At 30.9% G+C, this 26,950-nt stretch overlaps 1 pseudogene across 1 annotated transcript; it reads right to left on the bottom strand.

Annotated features, from left to right (window-relative positions):
- Nucleotides 1–23,336: 23,336 nt before the first annotated feature.
- On the bottom strand, nt 23,337–25,835 carry LOC111302353 (AAA-ATPase At5g57480 pseudogene; annotated as a pseudogene). The gene has a single exon (XR_016328185.1). The product of XR_016328185.1 is annotated as an AAA-ATPase At5g57480 pseudogene (transcript).
- Nucleotides 25,836–26,950: the final 1,115 nt, after the last annotated feature.

The following is a 26,950-nucleotide window of genomic DNA, read 5'->3' as shown; positions in this document are numbered from 1 at the left end:
CCATAAAAGATCTCCTAATACTCGTAGAAAGTAATTAGAGATTTAAAGTTCATAGTACATTACTTTTCTAAAGTTTTAAAAATAACAGGCAGCTCTGTAACTTTCCAATTATCCAACTCAAAATCTGAAAGACAAGGGTACACGAACAGCTATTCACTTCGACTCTTCTTTTTTCCATCATCCACCATTTGAATGGCCAGCTCTGAAAATTTTTCCACGAATCCTACATTTGGGGCTCCCGATAAATCTGGATAAATGTATCCTCCTGAGTGAAAGAAATCATAGAGGTATGAAATGACTATGGGCTCTAACTCTGACTCATATCCCTTAAGATTAGCTATTCTCCTATTTCTTTTCTCATTCACCATTCTTGTTCTGTCTCCTCTCGTTGGCTTATATCCCAAGCCAAATATGTCTTTCTTTTCATATATGATCGATGACTCTGTGATTCCTTATAGATTTTTCCCAAGTCCAACTTCAAGTCACCATCCCATCTTGGTAAGCTGTTTGACTACCATTTTAGTCATCGTAGACAAATGTGGCGAATATAATTTAGATCCTTCAACTATATATGTTGCATTGGCAATCTCGAAGGACCTATAAGAGTATTCTAGAACTTCATTTATCGATTTCACATAAGGAGTATTTATCGGTTGAGTTACCAATAAATCTTCTTCTCCTGTCACACATGTTAGCTTCTCTTCAACAATGAATTTAACTTTCTGATTAGCTTCTCTTCAACAATGAATTTAACTTTCTGATGTAATGAAAATGGGACAGCACCTGCCATATGAGTCCACGGTCTACCCAATAAATAACTGTATGAAGGAGAGATGTTCATAACTTAAAATTTCACGTTGAAAGTGCATGGGCCAATTTGTAATGGCACTTCTATATCTCCTAGCATTTCTCTTCTGGTTTCATAAAAGGCTCTCACTATCATATGACTAGGTTTCATATAAGATTCATCAACAGAAAGTTTTGCCAGAGTAGTCACAGGTATAACATTGATGGATGAGCCATTATCAATCAAAACTTTAGCCATTATATGACTTTTACATTTCACAATAATGTAAAGAGCCTTGGTACTTCCTCTACCTTCAGAAAGAATCTCTTCATCATTGAAAGAGATATAGTTTAAAATCGTCAGATTACCAACAAGCTGTTCCACATATTCAACAGAAGCATTGTGAGACACATATGCTTGATTTAGCACCTTTAGCAAAGCATTACGGTGTGACTCTAAACTGAGCAATAATGATAATAACGAAATTCTAGCTGGCATCTTATTAAGTTGTTCTACCACGCTATACTCGTTATGTTTTATTAACTTTAAAAATTCACCTGCTTCACTTTCAGATACTGGCTTTTGACATTCTTTTTCTGAGGTTGTGTCAAGACCACTCTGACTTTCATTTTCTTCTTCTACCTTGGCTTTTTCCTTTCTAGCTTTTTTTAAAGCCTCTGGGGTATAGCACCTATCACTTCGAGTTATGCCTCCTACACCCGTTATGTTGGCAGTATCTGGGCTGACTACGATATCATAATCATACTTCCAAGGTACTACTTTATCATTCTGATATGAAAATGGGTCAGGAACTTTAATTGTCACCACAGGTAAGGAGATAGGCTTTTCTAGCTTCGATGTTGGCTTTTCATCATAATAGATAGTTATCGGTCTACGCATAAACTTATTCTTTGAATCAATGGTAGACGCTTCAGCTTTCACCGACTCTTTCCTTTCTTGGTAAAACTCTATTCGACTTTCATCCATTAATTTTTGCACCTCTCGACGAAATTGGCGACAATTTTTGATAGAATGCCCCAGAACACTTCCGTGATAATTGTAGCTTTCAGTTGAGCTAATTACTTTAGAGCAATTTTGAAGTTCTATTGGCTTCAACATGTCAACTTTGACCAAGTCTTCGAACACCCTAGCCATCGGAGTCTTAACTTCATTTATTTTTTCTTTCATGTGGCTTTTTTGCCCATCAATTAAGATAATTATTGATGGTCTGTTATGATTTAGTAGAGGATTCCCATTGACATTTGGAGTCCCTTGTTGGTTGGTATCAAAATTTAATACTCCTTCATTGATTAACCCTTGCACTTTACGCTTCAAAACAGTACAATTTTCAGTGGAATGACCTGGATTCCCATAATGATAATCACAATGTGCATTGGGGTTGTACCACTTGGGAAATGGAGGTTTCAAGGGTTCAACGATAATAGGAGCAAGCAGATGTTTATCAACAAGTCAATGATACAAATCTGTGTATGTCATGGGAATGGAATCAAAAGTGATTTTTTCTTTGGTATTTTTTGGGGCTCTCAAACCACTATTAAGACTACGTCTCCATCCTGGTCTAATAGGTGCAGCAGGACGATTGTAGGTGGGTGTCTGAAAGGATGGCTAAAAATGAGATGGATAAACTGGTTGTTATAGTGGTTGGTATGGTTGATATGGATGAGGGATAGATGTAACATGGTTTACAGAAGGGTAATGGGTTTGGTAGACTGGTACAGAGTAGGGTGTGAAACCTCTGAACTGTTGCCCTACATAGTTTACTACTTGGGCTTCATTCTCTTTTTTTTTAGAGCTCCACCTTTTCTTGCTCTACTTGTCTCTCCTACATCAAGTTTACCATTCTTTATGGCATTTTCAATGATCTCACCTGATATCACCATATCTGTAAAGTTCTTCATTACATTGCCTATCAATCTCTCATAATACGGTACTTTCAAGGTGTTCACAAATAAAACAGTCGTTTCTTTCTCAGTGAGAGGTGGTTGAACTTGTACAGCCACGTCTCTCCATCTTTGTGCATACTCCTTGAAGTTTTCAGTTGCCTTCTTTTTTATACTTTGAAAAGATAGACGATCTGAAACCATATCTGTGACATATCGATATTGTGTAAGGAATACCTTTGTAAGCTCTTGCCAAGAACGAATACGAGTCCTATCTAATTGAACATACCATCTAGCTGCAAAACCCGTAAGACTATCTTGAAATATATGCATTAACAACTTCTCATCTCGAGCATATGCTGCCATCTTTCAACAATACATGGTGATGTGGGTCATTGGGCATTTTGTGCCATCATATTTTTCAAATTCAGGGACCTTAAATTTAGGTAGAATTACCACATCTGAAACTAAACAAAGGTCAGTCATATCTGTGGAGCCATAAAAATTCATTCCCTCTACAGCTCTAAACATTTCTTCTAATAACTTCATCTTTTCCCGGGCACTGGTATCTTTTACTTTTTTAGGTGTCTACATCCCTAGCTTTTCTCTTTCCTGAGGATCATCCAAATCAGGAACTAAGATTGGCTCAGGTGGTTTTTCCATCATAATGGGATTAACAAAATTTTGAAATTGTCCTGGAGCAAGTGTGGATGTCATTCGTGGATAAGAATTAAGATATCCACCCGGAGTAGGAATTGGTACTCTAGTTCCTTGTGAAGGTTGGTTAAGTCGTGACTCAAACCCTGGAGGATAGACAGGATCTACCATATCTGGTGATTGTTCTTAAAGGCTAGGATTTTCTTCCACTGCTTTTCTCTTGTCAAGTTTCTTGAGCATATCCATTATTGTACTGAGATCCCCTCTTAGTTCTTCTTAAGCTTTCTCAATTCTCTCAAATCGACTGACCTGTTCTTGCTCTATGATTCTTGTATGTATCCTGGTATTATATGAATGACGAATAGGTTGGGCTAGAATTTTTTATGGGCAAGCTATTCTTGAACCTTTATTACTATAAAGTTTAAAAAAAAAAATCAGAATGTCATGTGTCAAAATTTTTATTTTTGAAAAAAAAATTTTTTTTTTTAAAATGATGGAAATGATGCATGAATGCAAAAAAAATATTTGATATGGTTAATGCAAAAAGAAAGAGAGAAAGAAACAAAATTGAGTTAGTGTGAGGATGTGGTTTAAGAAAAAAACATTTTTTTTTATTTTTTTGTTTTGTTTTTGTGTTTTGAGATTTTTTTGTTTGTTTTGCTTTGTTTTGTATTATACACAACTTTTATTCTTGGGTATTTTCTACAAGAAGGTGGACGGGGCTCTACATAAGGTTGGTTTCTTAGGCTTATTATATGCTAGGTTTGGATTGACAGGGTCTAAAGGTTCCCAAATTGTTCCTCACTGTCATCCATGATGGATTAGTAAGGCACCTCGATCCTCACCCATTACAGGCTACGAACGAAAAGGGTTCAATTCGAGTGAAAGTATTTCGCTTGCCATTGCGGAGGTTATCACCTCACGAGAGCATAGGTATTTTACTTTCTCTTATAAAAGACGGAACCCGGGTATAGGGCTCATGTATGAGATGCATCGTGCCATTGTGTGTAAATATATCCTAATTTATTGAGAGCAATATATACAGAAAAAATAAAACATAACAGGCATAGTAAAAAAAATGTGTGTGAATTTTTTTGATTTGCTTTTTATTGTTGATTTGTTTTGTTTTGTTTGGTTTTGTTTTTTTTTTTTTTGACCTTTTTTACTAAAAATGAAAAATAAAAATTTAAGAAATTGATTAAGACTGTTTAAATCAAAATTTGAGGATAACAAGTAGTTAATTTTGGTCTGACTCTCGAAAACAAAAGGCGTCCCCAGTGGAGTCGCCAAGCTGTCGTAACAGTTTTGTGTCCGTCTAACGAATTTGAAAATGAAATAAAAAAAAAAAACAGAGTCGCCACCAATCTTTTCTGGCTAGGTGCGATTGGCCACCTACTAAAACATATCTTTTTAATAAAGTTTTAAAATTAATTAAAATTTATTAAAAAGATAATTTTACGATCTGCAAAACAGTCTAGGTTCGGGAGTTGGTTACGCGTGGGGAAGGATTAGCACCCTCACAACGCCCGTTAAAAACGGTACCAATTAATAACATGTTGTCCTTTGATTTTGATAAAAATAGTTCAATTTTCGGTGTTCGAAAAATAATTTCTTTGATTTTTTATTTATTAAAAAAATTATTCTCGAGAAAAATAAATCAAAACCTTTTTATTGAAATAATTCTTAAAATGTTTCAGTACGTTGGTAACATTAAAAGAACTCTTTCTCACCTAGAGATTTCTTAAAGCATCTCTACTCGGAATACTTTTAGAATCTCATCTTTGGAGGCTCGAATTTATTTTTCGTAAGAAAATGTCATGTTAAAAAAAATTTATTCTCGAGAAAAATAAATTAAAATCTTTTTATTAAAATAATTCTTAAAATGTTCCAGTACGTTGGTAACATTAAAAGAACTCTTTCTCACATAGAGATTTCTTAAAGTATCTCTACTCGAAATACTTTTAGAATCTCATCTTTGGGAGGTCTAAATTTACTTTTCGTAAAAAATTATGTCATGTATGCAATGCAAATAATAACATGTTGATGCACACATTTTATTCTTTTTCAAAAATTTTATTAATTGTTTTATTAATATTCTTATTGAAATTTTGAAGAAAAAGGAATTTAATTATATTGAAGATTTTCTATAGATATTCCAATACGCTGGTAATATTTTATAAAAAATCTTCTCACCTAGAGATTTCTTAAAGCATCTCTACTCAGAATACTTTTAGAATCCCATCATTGGATTAAATTTCTTTCCTTCCTATTTTTATTACATATATTTTTAATTTATTAACCATTTTTTATTTATTATTTAAAAAAAAGAAGAAAATCTTTACTGTATTAAAAATTTTTTATAAATACTCCAATATACTGATAGTATTTTAAAAAAATCTTCTCACCTAGAGATTTCGTAGGCATCACTACTCGAAATATCTTCGAATCTCATCGTCGGATAAAAATTTCCTTTTCTTACATTCTTTATTACTTTAGTATTATTATTAAGTTTATTTTTATATTATTGTTTTTAAAGTTTATTTTAAAAATTAACATAATTATATAAAAAAAATTTAACCATAATTTCATCATTTAATCTAACAAATATAAATATTTTAATATGCATAAGTATTAATAAAATAATATATAAAAAAATCTAAAAAAAAAAATTTTTTTTACTTGTACCGAGCCGATCAACGCGCGATTCAATTCGGTGGTTCGGTCTGGCGGTTCGGCTCAACCTGGGCGGTTCAGTACCGATTCGATTCGATCTGGGCGGTTCGATTTCGGTCCAATCAGATCGGTCAGAGGCTGATTGAGAAGAGGGTCGTCGGGTCGGGTCGCGGGTTGACGCGCGGATCCTGGGCTTAAAACCACGTCGTTTTGGGCATTTAATTGAAACTACGTCGTTTTGGCTATTAACAACTTATATAAAAGTCAAAAAAAAAATTTTCACTCATTTCTTCTGTTTTCCAAACAAAAACCCCTTTCTTTTCTCTCTTTTTTTTTCTTTTTGACCAAATATAGAAGGCCGGCCGCCAGTCCTCTGCCGTCGCCGCTGTCTGTCGCCGGTCATCGACCGTCATCGTCGGTGGTCGAAAAAATCCTTAAATCACCAAAATGTTCCTTTCGGCCTCCTGAGTTCAGATCTAAGATCTTTTTTTATCAAAAAGAGTCTCAAAATCCCCAGATCTGCTGGTGAAGTTTAGGTGAGACTATTTTTTTTTTATATCCTGACCTTTTTTATTTTTTTTAAAACTAACCCCTTTTTTTTCTCTTTTTCGTGCAGGAAGCTCTAGGCGCTGGGTTCCTCCCTACGGGGAGGACTGTGTATTTTTTGTGTTTTTTTTCTCTTTTTTTTTTGTAGCGTCTCTTTTCTTCTCTGTCTTTTTTTTTTGGTGAGCTCTATTTATAGAGCTCCAGCCATGTGCGTTTGGGGGGAAGGGCATGGGGCTCGATCATGGGATGTAAACAAAGCCCCATGCTCTCTTTTATTAGTTTTTGGTCATATTTGATGTTTGTCAATGGAAAGATTAATTAGAGGGGTGGAGGGTAGGGTCTGGTGATCACGGGTGGTGGCAGTGTAAGGTCCGGTGGGTCTGATGGCACGGGCGGTGGCGGTGGTGCCGAGGATGGCACCACTGCCATCCTTGAATTTTTTTTTTTTGGTTCTGTTATGTTTTTTTTTTGTATTTCATATTTTTTTTGTAGTTCGTATTTTTTATTGTATTTCGTATTTTATATTTATATTACGTATTTATTATTTCTGGACAAATTGATGTCTACAAATATAACAGCAAAATCTATTAACAAATCCTTTGATTGACTTCCCAAAATCATACATACCTGGTTCCAACATCTTGGGATCTTTTAACTACTTGAAGGAGCCAAGAAAAATTCCAACACAACATTGTCCAAGAGTCTTTGCACAAGTAAGAATCGAGTTTTCGACAGCTTGATTAAATTAAATTAATGGCTACAGTTCATTATTCGTGGCTTGTACCTTTCTGGTCTAAGATTCTGAACTTTCCAGGTGTTTTGCATAATCAATGTCTAATTAATTTTCGTACTCTTTTTCCCATTTGCATCTGATGCTTGATCGTTGTTCTTGTTGTCAAGTTGAAATTAACAGCAAACGGCTGCTATTGGAGAAAAGTAGGCACTCAGTCACATATGGGCCTCAAGAATAGGGCTACATCAAGAATTTTGGTGAGCCAACAATGATTTTGGTTGGATATAGTTTGATGTGATCATTCAGTTCACTGCTTCGGCTTAAGCACATAGCACATCCTAATTAAATCCAGGTATGAGTCAATCTGTTAGCAACTTTGCGCTGGGAAAGTGGGTACATATTTGTTCCAAAATTTTAGGCTAATTGAGAGCTTAAAAGAATGCAATTCGAACACCAAGGATTTATTCACTTAAGTTGATTTTAGAGTAATGTTGAACGATCCGAATTATGTCCGATATAGATACGATGAAACTTCAGGACAATTCTTGGATTTAGCATATTTCAAGATTCTTACATAGAAAAAGAAAAACAAAACAAGAAAGGTGTCTGTTTGTTATTATTATTAACATGAACCCCTTACATATCAAGTACATTATTTGATATATATTGGAATTTGACAATGCATATATTCTCTTTTGGTGCTTCCACGGATTTCGTGTTATATAACTTTCCAAGGACTCTTCTACACCCATTGGAAGAGCGTAGGTCCAGAATTTATGGACCTTTTCTCCATGATAGAAAAAGATCGGATTCATTTTTGACGATATGCTGCAAAGAAGGGCTACCATTTATTTCATTGTCATCCATCCAACATTTAGATCTTCTTCATCTCTACCCAAATCTTGGAGAATCTGGTCTACAAAATGGCCATTGTTTATCCATTAAGCACTTGTCACTTTTACTTGGTCTAAGATCCTCATGTTTTTTAAAATAATGTTGCAAAAAGAAAGGCCATTCCTTTGAAATTATTCTCCCTTTGGATATAGAGACATGATAATTCATTTATTCATTTAGTTAAAATATTAATAATTTATATATTTATATCATATTTTACACAAAAATTATATACTACAATTTGTGTCCACATAAAAAATATTAAATATATTTTTTATTTTTGTTAAAACTATATATGATATTTATTAAAATTTTAACATTTATCATCATCATTTTTTTTTTCACATCATTTTCTTATAAAGTTATCATGTTCTATTTTAAATTACCATATCTATTGGATTGTTGTAGGAGCATGAGCTATGTACTTTGCATTTCTTTTTGTGGGACATTGCATAATGGAATTATCAGAAAATAGTAAATTTGCTTTGTATTTTTCTCATGGAAAGAGAGAATATATGTATATTGTATGGATAAGAAGTGGTTTTGTTAGGTAGCATGGATGGTGATTTGTGGGAGTGGAGAGCTGCTGTCTCAAATATTCGCATGTTTCAATGTCTAGCGGAGGGTCAATTCAATCAGCTGTGATCAGTTTGTATTCAGAGAATGTTGCTACCTCCTCACAGTTGTAATTCATTCTTTAGATAAATCCAACTATTTAAATATTACTTTTTATAAAATTATTGGTACAAGAAAATTGCAATAATAAAGTGTTGCACACAAGAAATCAATTAATCAATAACAAATCAGCCGAATAAATTCAACATAAAATTAAATCTAAGATTTAAATTTAAAATTTAGGAATTAAAAAATCTCTTACTTACCATTAAAAAAATATTTCATTAGTTACTTTTTTTTTTATAAAAAAAAATCATAGTATAAAAATAGGGAAAAGAGTTACAAATATTGTGACTTAAAGTCTAAACTTGTTGAATATTATTTTTTAAAAGTAATTATATAAATTAAATTAAATTTTGATTAAATTATTATTTAAATATTAATTTATAAATACTTATAGTAAAAAAGGGCCAAATTTCTTTTTTATTTTTTTAACTTTTTTGAAAAATATATTCAGACATTCAATGATTCAAAGTACATTGATGCTTTTCTTTTTTTTAATTAAAGTTATTAATGAGATAAATTGATATGCAGCTCATGATGGATCCTCATGATATAAGGGCATAATCTTGCTTTGCATCATGATTTGCATGAAACTGCTTCAAGTTTTATGGATTGAGAAAGAAACTAATTATTCAGGCAAATCCCAAACTTATTGATATTGAGAAATGTTTTGTTTATGCTGGAGCGTGTGTTACAGCTAGCGTTCTTCCCTGATCCTTGGGATTCGGCAAGACATATTAATGCAAGTCCCTGTACGTCGAAGGTGCTGTCAAGTGTCACCTAATTTGGGCCAAGCCACCATGCGAATTTGGATGGTGAAAAGATCTTTACAATAGCTTTTTCGGGTTTGCTTTCCTTTTTTGTACAATAACAAGCATGACAACCTCAAATATGGCTAGACTTTTTATTTTTTCAATTCATTATGCTTTTCTTTTGTTTAAGTAGAAATTTGCAAAGAAAGGGAAAAAAAAAAAGATTAGATCATATTTGACTTAGAATTGACAAATTAAGTTGACCCCAATTAGAACAATTCAATCAACTTATTCAACCCAATTTAAAAAAAAATCAACAATCCGAATTGTCTTAAAAGATTAATATAAAATAACTTAATGTTAAATTAATTTTACTTTAAACATCAACAATTTAAATTTAAAATAATCATAATTCAAATAATTTGAATGTCAAAGTCGAAGTAACGTAAAGTTAAAATGAATTAAAAGATAATGATTTTTTAAAAAATAATCGAATCTAAAATGGCTTGAATAGATCCATTCAAGCGTCACCAAACCTTTCAAAATAGAAAACATAAAAATATCCACAGTAAAATTTTTTGAACCTAAGCATTGGGACTATAACTCTAGTGTTGAGCGAAATCCACCTCTTAATGAACCATTGAGGTAATTAGGTCCCAAGTATAAAATGCTTTTATTTTAAAATAAAATTTTAATTTAATTGATTTATATAATTATTTTTAAAAAATAACATATAGTATATTTAGAGTTTGAATCCTAATATTTACTACCTTTTTTCGTTATATATTCTAAGGATGTGATCTCTTATGCAAAAAATGCTTCTTTTTTTTTTTCATTCTTTTATTTTTCAACTTTCAAAAATAATTTCTGTTATATTGATATTTAGAGAGTAAAAAGTTGATATTTAGATATTTAAACTTATATTCGACAAACTATTTATCCAATTACTAATATCATTAATTAAAAAGTTGATGTGATTTCATTGACCAATAATAAGTGCACCACGTATCATAGGAATGTTAGGTAATGTGACATGTCAATGAGAGAAAAAAAAATTATTTTAAAATTTTATAAAATTTTTAAATTAATTTTTTTAAAATATAAAAATTAAAAATTAAAAAATTAATTTTTTTGTTTTTAAATTTTTAATATCTCTTTAATTGAAAATTTTAGAAAATAAAAAATTTTAAAAATTATTGTTCTTTTTTATTTTTTTAAAAAAATTTCAATTAATTCTTTTGGCCAAAACAAAAACTAAAAATTTTGAAAAAAAAAGTCTATTTTATTTTTATAATAAAAATAAAAAAATTATTTGAAAAATGAAAAAAAAGAAAAAAAAGAAAATGTGAGTAAGGGGGAAAGAAAGAGAGAGAATGGATAGGAAAGAAAGGGGATTAGGTTAGATGTTGGTTGCTGATTTGGCCAATTTAGGGCAAATCGATGTTGGGTTATATTGGGCTAACCAACTTCCCTTCCACCCTCTGACCCTTTTGATTATCTCCTTTCTCTTTCTTTTCTTCCCTTTCTCTCTTTTTTTTTTATAATTTTTTTCTAGTTTTTTATTTTCAAATTCCAATTTTTTTTATTTTTTTTTCATTTTCAAAATTTTTATCTTAAAAATGAAAAAAATAATTTTTTTAATATATTTTCTCATGTGTAGCAATGAAGTCCATCTTTGTATCTTACATGACTTGACATCTCGGGTGGACTAAGATTCCAATTAGTTTATCACAACCTAGAGTTTACCCACAAGCTATGATAAGTAAATTAAGTATATAACTTTACTCATCAATCACATCCAATGTGATTCCTAGATTAATCAAGTGACAACGCCTTGTCTAATCACATTTACGTAATTCACATAATCATTGCCTCTAACTTTATATGATCATGAGTTTACTCATCCAAAATAAATAAGTTAGTTAAGTAGGACCCATTGACATAACATAAACATATTTCGAATAGTGAGTGCCTTGAATTTACCCAACAAGCTCTCATTAATAAAAACTCTCATTTTATTATGTTTAATGGAAGGAAACTAAACATGTTGAAAAACATTTACTTAATATTTGATAAGGAATTTCATTTAATTTAGGTCTCATATAACATGTAAAATTCATCATATATCATATATATGTAATCTTTTCATGCTAATTAAACATACATGGCATTTATCATATATCAAATATATGCATAAACTCTAGCATGCATATTTACCTACTAACATAGCATACATGGCATTTATCATATATCAAACACATATATAAATCTAGCATACAAACTACTTTGGATTATTATAGACTTTCACTAAGCTAGCTTCTTTTGAACCAATAAAGAGCTAGCTGGTAAAAAACCTAGGGATTGCAATGATAAAACTTCCAAAACTATCTTATTGAATCTCTTTGGTGCTTCGATTTTTGGACTTGCAACTTAATTTCTATCTTAAATCTAACATATGTAACTATTACATCATTTAGACAAACCTTAAGTTATATTTAAAAGGAGCAAGATGACAAAAAAATGTTACAACTTCGAAACTTAAGAGATAAGGTAAGGTAATGCATGCAAGTCTTATTTGGATATTTAATTTAATCTACTAATTCTTATCCTAAACCATTTAGGATTATTAATTAATTAAAATTCAAATCAAACTACTTGTATTAGGAAGTCTTAATTCTACTAGTATTAGTAGTGTAGTTCTAATCAAAATAAGATTTATAGTTCCTTGTGTAATTAATAACCCTAACTATTTAAGACTATTAATTCAACTAGGATTCTTGATTTATTATGGTCATACAAATACTAATCATATTAGGATTACCAAATTAATAAAGATCCAAATTAAATCACAAATCTTAAGAAGACCTAGTCATACTAGAATGTCTAGTCTATGTCAACTGGGAATCCTAAACTATTTAAAAATTCTAATTTGTTTTGGAGTTTTAATGAAATCTAAACCTTTTAAGAATCCAAATCATACAAGGAGTAGAACTAATCTAAGGTCTGGCAAAGACCTATTTAAAATGGGAAACTTCAATGTGACAAAGGTTTTATTTAAGGATTTGGAGTACTCAAACTAGGTAGCTTGTGTCGCACTTTTTGAGCATTAATTTTAGAGTTCACAACTCCTTAACAAGCTATTATTTGCCTCTAGTTGTGAATTATAAACCATAAGTAACAATTACTCAGGTTTTAATTAAAATAGTCCATTTTTCTTGACAAAAAAAGTAAATCTTTGAAATCTTGATAAATAAGTTTTCTAAGATTCTCAATCTTTATTACCAAGTTAGTTTTCATTAAAACTTTAATAAATAAGCTTTCAAGGTTCTTAACAATTAAAAATATCAGTTACAACAAGAAAACCTCACCCCATAATCATATTAGGATTTTATGTATCCAAACAATTTAGACACAAGTTGTCATTTGAAATAGTTTTTTGGGTAGATTTTGTTATCAACGTTTGATTAACCAAATTAACTCTAAAATTTTTGAAAATTTAACATAATTATCCTTGAGATGTCTAATATGGTGTGCTAAAATTAGTAGCCAACTGATAACTCTAGAGGGAGAACTAATTTTTCTTCTCTAGCATTATTAATTTTGGATGAAGCAATGGACAGATTTCAAACTGACTCCAATTTTGAAAGATAAATTGCATCCAAAATTTCTTAAATTTTAAACCAAAGATGATATATCAGTATGGAATCATGAGTTAAAATATCAAATCAATCAAAGATCTATAGAGAGAGAACCAAAAATTTTTTGATACATATAATAGATTGCCAAAACCTAGAAAAGTTTCTCTATTATGAATTAAATTCAATCTTAGGTAAGTAAACCACGTACATCAATCATGAAATTTAATTCCAATCACCCTATGATATTATGTTTTGATATTCTAAAATAATTAAATCAAAACAATTGAAAAACTTGCTTTTTAACTTTCTCATCACAATAGACAAATTGTAACCAAAATAATTTTTGATATCAAGAACAACCGAACAAGTTTTAGTTTGTTTAGTCTAAATCAACAAGGCTTTGATACCACTGTTGGAAATTATACAATGTCTTTGTAATCTAAATCAACTTATGAGATGGTTATTTGTTTCACACACAAAAGCATAACCATATGATGATCTCACAGCTTTTATTAATGCATTTTCTTGATAAAATATTGACCAAGAATAATTTAGGAATAATGCTTTAATGCAATGATGATGTCATAATTACAATCTCATTGTAAATCCCTTGCAAAGCTTTATTTATTTGAACTTTTATTTATAAAAAGTAAGTAATATCAATTATATGCATACAATCTCATAGATAAAGAATGCTTTAAATAATAATAGTAATGCATAATATGACATGTATCCTATAACCAATCCGATTAGTCTTAAGGCATACACCAACAATTTTCCTATATTTATCTAAACAAACAAAACTTCATCCTTGTGGATTCTATTAATCATTTTTCCAAATTTGTCTTTTTCAAGCATCTTTTACTTATTATGACCTAAACAAGTCTTTCATTTTCAACTTGCTTGTATCAACGTCCTTTAGAGTCAAAATCATTTTTAGTGTTTTATTTTTCTTTTTCATCTTATCCCAAATTTTTCTCAAATTTTTCTCATAGTAATACAAAGATCTTTTATTTCTATTGTCATTTTATTTACTCAACATCATTCAAATTTATGATTAATGTAATGTATGATAAATGTTTCTTTAAAAGTAGACAAGAAAATTGTAGGTAAGATGAAAATGATGAGAAAATGCATGCCTTAATATAAATAGGAGAAATATTTTTAATGTCAATCAAAGGTATACAATAATAGATTAAATATTTGGTAAGGCAACAAAAAAAAACCCATATAATGAAAATTCAGACCCACACAAATCAATTAATCCAATTTTTTTTTAAATGAACCATTAATTATGTTTTTAATTTTTTTGGAATATTTTAGACTAGTGTTTTGCCCTTTGCCTTATGAGACTTCTCATAAACCTTTGAAAACTTACCCTATTATCATGCAACATGTTTATTCACTTGAGCCATCCTTTTTAATCTTTAAATTGGACACCTTTTTTAGATTCAGGTCACTCTTTTAGGTTTTCAACTTGAATCCTTCTTCTTGATTTTCAATTATCCTTTTCTCTTCTCTTTTTTTTTCATAATTTCATCATACACTTAAGTTTCAAATTGATCAAACAAGAGAAAGATAAAAGAAAGAAGTTCAATATCACTAACCTCAATAATGTCAAAGAATGTTAAGATCCAATACTTGACTTTCTAATTTAAGTATCTACATTGGATTAGAATGGGCTTTTAATGTATGTAATGTAGGCCATGGTTTTAAGGTTATGAAAAAATGGATAAATATGCCCAAAATATATGTTTAGTGGTCATAAACCAAAGGATCCTTTTTCACCATATGAAACATCAATGCTTGCATTTTGCCTACTTTTGTATCATTTCATCTTTCAACTTTTCATTCATTTTCCTTTTTCTTTTTACTTTTTACCTTTTTTTTTTAATTTTTTTCCTTCGAGAGAGTAGTTCAAAACCTTATTGTAATTTACTCCTTAAAATAAATGAAATTCTTTTTTTTCCCTATAAGATTTCATTAGTCTTTTTCAAAAATTTATCCTTAATATGGAAAGTGATTCTTGGTTGGGTTTATCAAAAAGAAAATTTTTATCAGTTCAAAAAGGGTAACAAATTGGTAATTTTCTTCTTGAGAAAGATAGCTAAATGATGGCCATTCCTATTTCAAATGTGAACATCTTCATTGAAGATTATTTATTGAAAATTGAAAAAACCTATGGATAATCACCAAAATGCTACAAGCTTAGATCAACTAATTTTACTCAAACACATGATGTGACTATCAAACCTTTTTTTTTTTTTAAATCAACCACCAAAGATAATCAAGTAAGATAGCTAATGGATTTTTTCTAGACATTTTCTTATCAACATTCATCTTCTTGCCATATTTGAGTTTTTATCTTGGATTTATTGTCATGGTAGTCTTTACATTCATTACTTAGGCATTTAGTCATAGGTGTAAAGAGAACAATATAAAAAAGTTCATGTGTTGTAATGAAGGTGATGTTAGTGAAAGAATGAAGGAAATGTGACAATGTATTATGCTTGCCATTTTATTTAAATGATAAGGTGTAAATAACAACTCATACATAAAATATTCCTAATGCTTTTGGGAAGAAGCATTTAGGTGTAAGTCTATTGCATTATTTTAAAAAATACTTAAAAATAATATAAAGCTTAATTATGTGCTAATTATTCACTTTAACTATTAGAGGACAAGGATATACAATCAATCACTTCTTATTGCCTTTTACCTTTTTTTTTTCTCACCATTTGAATAGAAAGCTTTATGAAAAAAATCCCAAAGTCAATATAGATTCCCTTTTAATGGTCTTTAGTATCTTTAATTTTTTACCCTTCAAGTTCTCTTCAATCATTTTTATGTAAAGAGCAACTAAAGGTGTTGTTGTAATCATGCTTTCTTTTTCTTTAAAAAATTTAATTTTACCAGAGTTCATCATAACTTGAACTTTATTGTGAAACTCCACACAATGCTCAATGGAATGCTCAATAACCTTTCCACGAAACTTGTAGAAACCTGTTGAATCCACATCTAACCCTTAAATTTCCATATTTATCAACATGACCTTTGACTTGACCATTGCATCAAAATCACCTCTATTGAAGGTATTAACTTCTTTATTACTTTTTTTTAACCCAACATGCCTTTTTTTTTATGATGGCATTTGCTTTTGGTTTAGTATGATTAGTTAGTGGGTTGCTAATGACACTTAGATTATTTTTAATTTCAAAATTTATACACCTATCTTGAATAAATGTTTGGACCATATGCTTCAATGGTATACAGTTTTCTGTGGAATTACCTCAGATGCTAAAATGATAATCTCAATGAGTATTTTCATTATACCATTTTAGGTAAGGAGGTTGTAATTACGTCGAAAGAGTTGGGGTAAGAAGTTGGCTTTTAACAAGTTGAGGATACAACTTGATGCATAATATAGGAATTTAGTTAAACTTGGATTTTTCTTTATTATTTTTTGACCCTTTTTGGTTGTTGCTTCAGCTGCTTAATTAACTTATGGGTCAAGCTGTGAATACAAGTGCAACACGAACTGTGTTTGGGGTCTAAAGTAGGCTTGGTATGGTGGTTGGGCCATTGGTTGATATAAATATTGGCTTTGGGCAATATTGTTTGTGGTCGGATAGTGAGGTGGGTAAATTGGAAAAAGATGATATGGAATAAAATTTTCAGCTGGTTGATCCCCATAAGTCACTGCCTGCATTTCTCTTTCATTTTTCTTAGGTGTTACTCTTTTATTGGAATTAGGAGTATCACCTGCCTAGGTCTTGCCACTTTTAATAGCATTTTCTATCATTTCCCTAGATAAAACCAAATTAGCAAAGTTCTTTATGATATTACCAATGATCTTATCATAGTAATGCACATGTGTAGTGCTAATAAACAACATTGTTGTTTTTTTTTCAGTAAGAGGTGTTGCACTTACGTTGTTAAATCTTTCAATCTTTAGGCATATTCTTTGAAGCTTTTAGTAGTTTTTTTCTCCATATTTTGCAAAAACAACTTACTTGGTGCCACATCAACCATATGTTTATATTGAACTAAGAAGGTTCTAACCAAATTTTTCTAGCAATGAATTCAACTTCTATCCAAATGATTATACCACCTTGTACTAACCCTTTCAAATTATCTTAAAACTAGTAGATTAGCAACTTGTCATTTTGAGTATGACCAGTCATTTTTCGACAAAACATAGTAATGTGAATGAATGGGCATTTCGTTCCATCATATTTCTCAAATTCAGAAACTTTAAATTTTGGTAGAATCACTAAATATAGAACTAAGCTAAGTTCATTTGCATCAATGCTCACAAATATATCCATTCTTTTTGCTGCCCTAAGTTTTTCTTCCAACAACTCATATTTGTGTCGTACCGCTCCATTATCTAATGTTTTATTCTTTGGTTTTTCTTATTCTTTTGGGCCATCAAAATTTAGAACAAAAATGGAATCAACAAGACTAAATCCCAGATTTAAACTAAAACTGACCTTGGTTCTATTACTTATTTGTAGACGAATTCATAAAAGTATAAGATTGTTCTTCCACTTATAATGCCATTTATGGATATACCCTTGAGGTGTTTAAACATGAAATGGAGTGAAACCTAATGGGTATTGTCATAAATATTTTTCATCTGAGAGGACTCAATCACTAAACTTAATGAAAATTTTTAGAGTTACCACCAATTTTTTTTTGTAAGGATATGATTGGTCACCTAAAAAATCATCTTTTAATAAAAATTTCAAAATTAATTGGGATTTACTAAGTAACTTTTTGGCCTGTGAAATCAAAGGTGAATTTAAGAGTACAGTTATAAGTTGGAAAGGTATTAGCACCCTCACATCGTCCATTCAAAGAATGATACCAATTAAAAATGTGTCATCCATCCACTTTGATATTATAGTCTTCTTTATATTTAATTTCCTAAATTTTATTTATGAAAAATATTTTTTATTGAGAAATTATAAAAAAAAAAAGCTAATGTTTTATATTTTTTATTGGTTTCCACAATTGATATGTAAAAAAAAGCTAACGTTTACGTCTGTTTAGGACAATTTATGTCGTTAAAAGGTAAAATACAAATTTGATATTATTGTTCTATTTTAACAATTTGGATAGCTTCAATACATGATATTAAACTTGTTTGAATGATTGAATTTGGTTTCTACGGTTGATATGTGTAAAAAAGTTTTTGTTTATGTCTATTAGGACTATTTTTGCCTTTAAAAGGCAAAAATACAAAATTGTTGTTATTAATCTATTTTAACAGTTTGGATGGCTTCAATACATGATATTAAACTTTTTAAAATGATTGAACTTAGTTTCCATTATTGATATGTGTGAAAGGCCCAAATGCTTTTATTGTCTACATTTGTTTAAGACTTTTGTGTTGTTAAAGGACAAAAATATAATTTTACAATTACATTTATATTTTAACAATTTAGATAGATTAAATACATGATATTAAACTTATTCAAAATTTTGAACTTAATTGACAGGCTTGATATGCATGAATAAGTTGTGATTGATATGTATTTAACAATAACATATGTTTTTATATAAGAGATTGAGATGGGTAAAAAAATTGGACGTGTGAAACTTTTTCGATTAACCCACAAAAAAAAGACGAATCTTACCTGAATGTCGAAACACAAAAAATTGTGATAATTTATTACATATGTTTTATAAAGAAAGTAAATATTTATTATTTTAAACATATTATGAATTAATCATTAACCTTTATAGTTTTATCTGATTAATTTACAAAAAAAAATGAAAGAGAAAATGACTGCTGAGATTGAAGTAGCATCTAATGGTTCTGTCAATATGCAAGAATTGAAAAATCAAATTTTCATAGAAGTTGTTGGAAAAGAAAGATATGGACAGGTCCAAGGCCTTGCATTGGGTCCAACACCATCTAGCTACTATAAGCGTAGCTTTCAGTAATTTACATTCTCAGTAAATTAGTCTTCGTGAAACATTTTTATATTGAGAGAGGAGTTGCAAACAACATTTCCTGTAATTAAAGCAAAAAGAGAGCATAAACGTGCTAAAATTGAAGAAGAACGTGCTATAATGGACCAAGAGTGTACAAAATTTCAGTAATTGCATGATCGATTCAATACTCTTATGAATTTTATACAACAACAATTTTCAAAAACTAATCTAGGTGGTCCACCAACTCAGGTATTATATTTAGAAACTATTTATATTTTTTAATATAAAAAACAACTTATTATTAAGTGTTAAAACTTGTATAATATTATTTAGTAGGTTCTTGAGCATGCTAGTAACCAAGGTTAAAAAAATCCTTCATCAAATGACAGTATTCCATATCTATGAAGTCATCAATTTCATACATTTTAAATTTTTTGGTTAATGTACTAAAATAATTTGAATGTTATTACATGTATTATTAAACTTGGTGTTACATGCATATTTGAACGAATTATGTATTTATAATATTCAGTTTATGAATTTAAGTTCGTTTTTATTTCTCTTTAACAGTTTTATTTAATGATAATAATAAATTTTAAAAAAATTTAAAAAGTAAATTTCTTAATTTCGAGGTGTTTGTGTTCAAAAATGCTACTAAATTCGAAATTTAGTGACGTTTGTAGCATAAAACACCACTAAATTTAGGGGCATTTTCCTATGCAAATGTTGCTAAATTAGGGACGTTTTTCTGTATAAACGTCACTAAATTAGCATTGTTCACTAAATTAGCAGCATTTTCTAATTCAAACACCGTTAATTTAGTGGCGATTGTCCTTACAAACGCCACTAAATAAAACAACGTTTAATGATACAAATGCTTCTAAATTAGTGGTATTTTTTATACAAACGTCACTAAATTAGCAACAATTGTGCTTACAAATGCCGTTAAATTAGTGGTATTTCGTATAGTTGATGCTTTTAGTGGCATTTTTGACAAAAATCGTAAATATTTAAATGACGTTTATAAACGCCGTTAAATATTAAAAAAAAAAAAAAACGTCACTAAAAACCTAGACTCCTGTAGTGTATGAACCATAAGAATGCTAAAAGGGAAGATATTCTTTTCTTTATTGATAACATTTTCCATTCTACTCCAACAAACTCAGCAATGTCGGTCTTTCACCAACCAACAATCTTGGCTACCGATCTTAAAGGTCTTCAAGAAAGCACTACCATTGCTGTACAAGCCATTTATGTGCTAGCTGATGAATTGACGAAGCCAACCCTTGCAACAGCCTTCACTCATGAAGAGATTACAAGTGAGTTGCCGAGACATATTTTTGCTATGGATATGTATGTAATTGGGATTTTATATGAGTTCCAACATCAATTTCCTTCCTTCAATCCTGGAGGACAAGGATTGTTTCAACGAGATTGTACTGATATGAACTAAATTGGGCCAGGAGCTACGAGTGAAGTTAGGAGTCCGTTTTGTTATTAAAAAACCCATTTACATTTTGTTAGAACCAACCCATGTTGTTAACACAATTTTGAAGTCATTATTTAAATTGATTCGGTTTAAAATTCAAATCAATCAGAAAATGAAATGAGAATTCTTAAAAACAAATCAATCTCGAAATTCATCTCTTGAAGCTTTATTTAAACAAATCTTATCGAGCTTAATTAGTGAATTTTGATTGAAATATATATATTTAACATTAAACAAATATGAATTACCAAATTTACTTGAAAAAAGCGTATCAATATCCTGATTAATCAGAAACAGAAGAAATTCTCACGTAACAACAGGTAGATGCTCACTTTTGTTATTTTGTAATCCCAGCTTTTTTTAATTATTCTTTTATTTTTAATTTTAAACATTATAGCATTTGCAGTAAAAAAATGATAGGCAACAATGTGGTTGCCAAATCAGGCTCAAGCAAGCAGCTGTGTAAGGAATCATTATTGGTACGGTTTGTTTCCTTGGCAAGAAAAGAGATGTGAACGTCAGTCCACTTCGGCTAAAAAAGATCGCATTAACCTTCACATTTTTCTTTCCACAATCATTCATTTCGGGTTTTATTTATTTATATATATCTTTATAACGCAACTAAAATACAATAATCAGTGTTTTACTTGTAATTTTTTAATTGATTTATGACTTGTACCATTCGTATTATTTGCGTTTATGTTATAATAAGTTTAGATTCTTCTTAATAATTTTGTATATGACTTTTAGTATCATCAGATCATATATCAAAAGCTGAATTGCCTCGTTGTATGTATAAACTGTTCATATGTTTGTATGAATAAATGCATTGCTGTTTAGGTTTTTTTTTTTTCTATTGTTCCTACATGCTTCAGAGTGCTGAGATAATTTAATAATTTTTTAATTTTATATTCAAATTACATCGTTTCACTTATTATCAATTAATTTTAAATTAAACTATTAACATATACAAATTACTGAATATAACGCAGGGCATGTTTTACGTGGAAAATAGATTTTCCATCACTATTTCCAGGTTGAGGGGTTGTTAGATGTCAAGACGGAGGCCAAGACACTTGTTAGGGTTTGACAGCCCAGGACCTTTACAACTCGGTATCAAAATAAAATATTAGAAAAGGGTCAACTTATGCTCGATATTTTAGAATACTTTGTGGTTGCTTTTGTTACTCTGAATCCTACTTTTCCCAACACAAAATCTGATGATCCTCCGGTTGTTCTGCCTTTTCACCAAGTTACCGAAATTATCCCTATATAGGGTCTAATCTTATCCACTTACCACGTCAGTTTCAAGCATTAAGCTCTTTCCCCAGGTGCAAAGGCTTTCATTGAAACGACCCCTAATTCCCAATTGGATGCTGCCAATGCAAAGTACCAAGTTGTAAGTTCAAACGATTTCGAGAATGACTAAAGCAGGGTTATGAAAACTTTTCCTCTTGAATCCTGTTGAAACAATGGGACATGTCGTATGCCTATAATTGTCTTCAAATATGATAATTTTAAGAATAGTAAATTATGCCAAAAAAAATTATATAATTTAAAACTTTTATAAAAATTATATATAAATTTGATAAAATTAAAATATATATTTCATGTTTATATATTTGCATAAATTTTGATATAAAATCATACAATATTCCACACGAATCTTCATATTTAATTCTTCTCCACATCTATTGCAAATTTGAACGAGATGATTGATTGATTTCGGAGAAATCCATTTAACTTGTGACACGATTGTATAACTAAAATATTGAATAAACGAAAAGGTTTGGTGTTACATTATTATCAAGCATTAGAAAACGAAAAGAAAGGTCAATAGCAGAATTTGCTTTTTGCTAAATATCAATTTGAAGTACGAAAAATCCAGCTTTATTCAAGAATCAATTCCAATGAAAAGATAGAATAAGTTGGATTGGCAAATAATGCTCTTAATAAGCCAACTTCACATAAAAACCTAGCCCTAAAAAAATCTAAAAGAAAATCATTAATTAGCCATGCAAACTTTGATTATCATTATAGGGTTTACAATGAAGATAACGACGTTCTTGAGATTTCACATCGAATGAGCATTAGGATTCATTTGACTTAATTAGTTGAAGAAATAATATTCTAAGTAAATAAACATTGGATATATTTCCAATTTTCCGTAAATGAATATGTAACTAACTAGTCATTGTCATAGTTAACCCTGCATGCTGCCTAGACACAAATACCCTGTAACAAGGGAATGAAGTTTGTGCTTGCTCTTAATTTATTTATGCAATGATACCCCCCAAATTATGAATAGTTCCCATGTAATTGCTACTCTGCCCATGCGGCATGTGCAGCCCAAATGTATACAAAGTTCCTAGATATATTTTAAATCCTTAATCTACGTTTTGATTTTCTCAACCTCTATTTACTTAAGTCATCTGAAAAATATTATCCGTTTAAATTTTTTAAATCCATAATCTTAAAATATCAATGCATAGCATATAGCATTAGCTTAGTTTGATTGAAGGGTTTGGATTATTTGATTTCTATACCATCCCAAGAAGATCTTGGGATGGAAGCATGTGGTAAGGATGTGCAAAAGAATATGAAGTAACACAAAAGGAAATCCCACATGGCCAACCACACCCACATGCCAATAATCTTATCTTGGCATCAAATAATATTAATTTCATTATTAAACTACTCATAAGATAGATAAGATATACCAAACATGAGTGATATGGAGATCCATTTCCTAACCAGTTTTTTTCTCCTCTCAATTCTCTCTACTTTACCATTCCCCAAATCCCCACTAAACAAATTTGAAAGATCTTTGGATAGTCCAAACTCCAAAGAGCAATCTGCTGTTTTCAACTTTAATGCTTCTGAAACTTCAACTTCAAATATGTTTTTTTTTTTTTTTTTGTACTATCATTTCATTTTCTCTTCATCCTCCTCTTCGTTCTTGCAAGGCTCTTCAAATTCAGACCCTTCTTTAGGACTCTCCAAAGCCCTTTTCTCCTGCTCTTCATCTTCCACATCATCTGAATTTTTCTCCCTCAAACTCCCACTTTTCACATTCCTCTCTGCCCTTGTCTTCAATGCCTCCAACAACTTACTGACAGCTTTTTGCTTGTACCGCCGGTTCTTGATTAAAACTTCACTAATATCAGCTGGAGTCATCTCTGCACTGTCAACCACTTCCGCCAGTTCCTTCAAAACATTATCATCCAAATCACTTTCCTCGTACCCCAAATAATTCTTCAACAATATCTTCAATGCAGGATATGAACAATAGCTCATGTAAATATGCATATCCATCCTCCCACTTCTGAGCAATGCAGGGTCAAGCCTCTCAATGTGGTTTGTTGTAAACACAAAAATCCTTTCACTCCCACAACAAGACCATAACCCATCAGTGAAATTCAGCAGCCCTGAAAGAGTGATGGAATTTCCTCCATCTTCACCAGAAACTGAACCTGACCCCCTTCGCATTTCAGGGTCATAGTAATTCCTTGTGCCTGGATTGTTGTTATTCTTCTTCCTGTTAGTTAAATTAATCGAACAATCAATATCTTCAATCACAATAATCGACTTGGAACTTGTTTTCATTAACAGCTTCCTCAGCTCGGAATTATTATGGACCTCAGTCAATTCAAGATCATAGATATCATAACTCAAGTAATTTGCCATGGCTGCAATCATGCTGGATTTTCCTGTCCCAGGAGGACCGTACAGCAAGTAACCCCTTTTCCAGGCTCTCCCAGTCCTCTGATAAAAGGATTGACCGTTGGCGAAATCCCTAAGATCATCCATGATCTTTTGCTTCTTGACAGGATCCATAGCCAATGTGTCAAAAGTACTTGGATGCTTAAATGGAACCGACTCCCAAGGATATCCCCTGGAATCCAAAGATCCACCACGAGAATTCGTGTACAAAAGCCTGTCTTGATTCTTCCTTCGAATTTCGTTAGCCCTTTCCATTATGTAATCCAGGTAGGAATCAAGAATCAAGGACTTGTCTCTCTTCTTGATTCGGAGAGTGAACCCTCTCTTCTCTTCAGGCAATGGTCGCCAAGAAAAGGTTTGGGCTTGCCTTTGTGTCACGACGTGTTCCCAAAGCACAGTGACGCCATTGAATGAATCGACGATGCAGTCATTGTTCGAGAGACCGAATGTAATGGCGCTTGAATTGAGAGCACGAGTCAGGCTCAAGCGGCTACCGTTGATGGAAACAAAGGAACTTAGATAGAGCTGGACAGCGTTGTAGAGTTCGTTGGTGTTAACGCCGTCGATTTCTGTGATGTCAAAGTAGCAGTAGGAAGAGAACAAATGGAAGATCCGGTTGAAGAATTTGAGACAGGCAAAGCGGAGTTCTGGTGGGAAAATGACTTGGAGGAGGCTTTGGCAAAAGGCCAAAACCCCCAGTAATGAAGCAAAAGAAGTCCAATACTCTTTCATTGTGTTTGCTTCTACTTTCTGGATCATCGATTTGAAGAAAAAAGAGAAGGGTATTCGCTTAATTTATAGACTCAAACTGATAGGTTGAGGAATTATTGAGTGGAGAGAGGAGGGAATAAAGCAAAAGGAGAAGCCCAAAAGGGCTAGTTCTGAGATGGGAAGAGATTGGCTAGCTGGCTAGGGGGGATATAAGTACAAGGAAACCAACAAGGTGGAAAGGAGAAAAACAAAAAGGATTTTTGGAGTTTTGAGTTGGGAAGAGATCAGAGATGGGACCAACCTCTCTGTTTTGGAGGGTTTTGGCTGCCTATGGGGCTTTCTTGAGTGACTTACTGGAGGCTTTGTTCGGTACCTACACTTCCTTTTCTCATAGCGACTTAGCCTATTATGAAGAATTTGAATAAGTTGCTGCCTTGGGGGACTGGACTGCGGATTGTGAAATGAGAGAGATGACGTTTCAAGATTTGGAAAGGGGAAAGAGACAAGGAATGAACAAGGTTAAATATGATTCACTCAAGGCCACAGGCATGGAAGAAGATAACAAGAAATACCCACTTAAGTGAAAATATACGTAATAGAGATGTATGTGTGCATGTGATTTGCCATTTTTTTTTTTTAAATCCGAGAAACTGATCACTTGCTTAACCTATCAGAACAACCAGCAAACCACAACAGAAACACAGAATGAATGAATGTACAAGTATATAGATGGAAGGTTATACAATGGGACCCACTTACTTCATGTCAAACGTGTAACATGTTATGTTAATGATTTTCGCTTTTCAAAAACAAGATTGTTTCTTCTTTTGGCCTGCTATTAATTGCTAAACAATATGCCTAAGTTTCCTTGACTAAGGCCCCGTTTCGATTGCGTTGCAGTTTCGATGTGGTGGAATTTAGTTCTTTTTTGAGGACTAATTGTATGGTGGGATGCATTTCTATGGCACTGTACAGTTGCCTTTGGAAAGGGTATCGGATCCTATGACAGTTTGACTGTTATAATATAGAAATAAAAAATTTTATCATCATCATTACATTTTCATCAAAATTCATTTTTTTTCTTAATTTTAATTTCATCATTATCATTTTAATGTAAAAATAAAAATTTTATGTTATCACTATATTTTCATTAAAATACATATATTAATTTTAATTTTAATGATAAAATATCTAATTTCATAGTTATCATTTTCAATCTCATGGTGTTGTACTTCTAAATAAGCCCTAAAATTGAGGAAAATGTTTTAATACCAACCAATTACTTTGTTACCTGTCATAATTCCTTTTTACAATTAGAGTGTAAAGATTTTTTTTTTCTTTCTATTTTTTGAGATTTGAGAATGCTGTTAAACAATTTCACCGCTCACTCGGTACTCACCCTTTTCTTGTTTGGGATTTTACACCATGGTTTGAGGCTAATTTTGAGCCTTTAAAACAGTGGTTTTATCTTAATCTGGTCCCTTGTTTTAAAGGTGTCTTTGGATTAAAAGTGTAATCAATACATTATTACTCGTAAATTATTTAAATTTAATTTAAATAAAATTTAAATTTGATTTGATTAACTTGAATATTTTAATTTATTGATCGAATCGAATTTTTACATGTCTTGAATAATTTATAAGTTTAATTAAAATTTTATATTTTAATATATTTTTATTATTTTAATTAATAAAATATTTTAAACTTAAATTTAAATTTAAATACAAATAATTAAATTTTTATCGAATATAAAAATTAAATTTATTTTTTATATTAATTAAATATAATTAAATGAATTCAAATAATTTAATTTTTATTTCAAATT

The sequence above is a fragment of the Durio zibethinus genome, chromosome 15 (assembly GCF_047325235.1).
Source record: "Durio zibethinus cultivar Kanyao isolate XHJ-2024 chromosome 15, ASM4732523v1, whole genome shotgun sequence".
In the NCBI taxonomy this organism is placed as follows: Eukaryota; Viridiplantae; Streptophyta; class Magnoliopsida; order Malvales; family Malvaceae; genus Durio; species Durio zibethinus.
Note: the sequence above shows the minus strand (reverse complement) of the source record. Positions and strands in the feature narration are given on the sequence as shown.